This window comes from Bactrocera neohumeralis, unplaced genomic scaffold, assembly GCF_024586455.1.
Source record: "Bactrocera neohumeralis isolate Rockhampton unplaced genomic scaffold, APGP_CSIRO_Bneo_wtdbg2-racon-allhic-juicebox.fasta_v2 ctg7119, whole genome shotgun sequence".
In the NCBI taxonomy this organism is placed as follows: domain Eukaryota; kingdom Metazoa; phylum Arthropoda; class Insecta; order Diptera; family Tephritidae; genus Bactrocera; species Bactrocera neohumeralis.
The window spans coordinates 1-2,058 of NW_026093934.1; the positions used below are offsets into that span (position 1 = coordinate 1).

The 2,058-nt window shown below is 35.8% G+C and overlaps 1 long non-coding RNA gene across 1 annotated transcript; it reads left to right on the forward strand.

The window, feature by feature from the left end:
- The first annotated feature begins 1,386 nt into the window (after nucleotides 1–1,386).
- LOC126767495 (uncharacterized) lies at nucleotides 1,387–1,723 on the forward strand. Its single transcript, XR_007669109.1, has 3 exons — nucleotides 1,387–1,412; nucleotides 1,479–1,556; nucleotides 1,650–1,723. It is a non-coding gene; the product is annotated as an uncharacterized LOC126767495 (long non-coding RNA).
- The last annotated feature ends 335 nt before the right edge of the window (nucleotides 1,724–2,058 follow it).

Here is a 2,058-nt window from a genome sequence, read left to right on the forward strand (position 1 = left end):
CTTTCCTTTAAATTGGCCCTTCTTCAACCTTTTAAATTTAAGTTCATCAAAACTACGTCTGTGTATGTTTTTACCAGCCGAGGTGAGTCCAGCAACAGCTAAAAGGTAAAGTGTTGCGTGGCGCTGCGGAGTGGGTATAAACGCGAGAAAAACAAACACGCACCAGCACCACTTACTACCAAAGTAAATATGTAATAAAAAAATCGATAAGGCAAGTTTAAATATCAGATATGGCAGCGCTGTGTTGAGTGTTTCGTAGCTATACAAGTGCAGGCTACTGTCTCTTATATACTTGCATACATACATATATAATACTAAGTGTCTATCATGCACTTAAAACTATTTGTATACTTATATACATATACATATATTTATTTATTTGTATGTGTTTTGCTTAACTTTAAAAGCTCCTCTGTTTGTCTGCTCTGGTAACTGGTCTATTACCACCTGTCTGCTAAATTTAACATACACAGAGCAAAGCACGTCTAGTAATACTCTCGTATAAAAGTCATGCAAATAAAAACGTTAATCTGTTTATGTGATCACATTTAATGTCTGTTGAGAACAACACGTTTTACACAACGACATGATATTATAATATGTAGGTACATGTGTATGAATGCCTGGTTAGGCAGTGTTTCCCAAACTACTTTTTGTGGTTTATATACATATGTAATATAGTTTTGTTCACATAAAAACTTACATATTTTGTGTGCTTAGGTTTACTATTTATTACTGGGCTTATTATGGTTTTAAATATAATGAAAGGCAGGCTGGAAGAGGGACCTAAGCAAGTAGGAGTATCATTTATTTTGAATTTAGGATGTATGGAAGTCCAAATAGTTGCTAAGTAGGACGTTGGCATGACCCCTTTTTCTGCGATAAGCTAATTAAGCCAATAAGTATTCAGCCTGTATACCAAGCTGTCTTGAAATATATCATTAATAGGACCAAATTTGACAGTACTACTTGAAATGAGTGGAGAAAATTTTAAGTGTAAGAGATTACGAATATCTGATCTTTCATCTCCCATGACCACCTTATCATGGAAAATGAAATATCATATATCCGTAATGTCCCTTCTCTTCGTTAGTAATGCTCGGTTACCAAGCTCTATCAAGGAATTCGATATTTTGTTAAAAAGGCTTTTTATATGGTAGTTATATAGCTGATTGACTTCTGTTAGTCGCCGCATCTTTTCGTAGAATTGTAGAATACTCACGCATTTCGACCCATCTCTTTTTTGTCTGCAAATGCGTCTCGCTCCCTCTTCGGCCCTCCGGTATCTATCTAGAGCTGGAAAACAATCGATGGCACTATCGATACCATCGATGTTTTTTAATTTTCTAAACATCGATGGCTCATGAGCCACTATCGATTGTTTTAATTGTATCTGTGCATTGGAGCAACGTGTAAAAGTAGAATTGGTTTTGTCTCGCATTATTTTATTTTTTTATTAAATTTATGATAATATACAGTAAACTTGGACTAACTTGAAGGCGAACGGTGGTGTTGGCTTTAAGCGTGGTGATAAAAAATGGACAAATTTGTGAAAAGTAAGTATTGTTTCTATAGTTCTGCATACAAGTAAAAATGTGTGTATGTTGTATATGTATACTTATAACATGTGTCTGTATTTGTATTTTTAGTAACATCAATATCAACTGGCGATAAAGAAAATGTAGTTGAGGATGACATACAGCAGCACACAAATAAACGCAAAGAAACGTCGATGGTTTGGCAGGTTTTAAGAAATGCAAGGAGGTAATATGGCTATTTGCAACCAGTGCGGTAAGCAAGTACAAAACCGGTGGAAACACGACCAGCCTTATGGATCACTTGAAGCGCATGCATCCTACGCTACTTAAAGATCAGCCTTTAGAAAGCAAAATGCATGACGAAATTCCTGAGCGTGATATCTCTACTCTAATACCTCTGAAAAAAACGCATTGACAAGCTGGTACTAAATATGGTTGCGTCCGATGTCTTACACCTCTAAATGTGGTTAATAATGTTGGGTTAACCAAGCTGATCCATGAACTAGATCCACGTTACAAA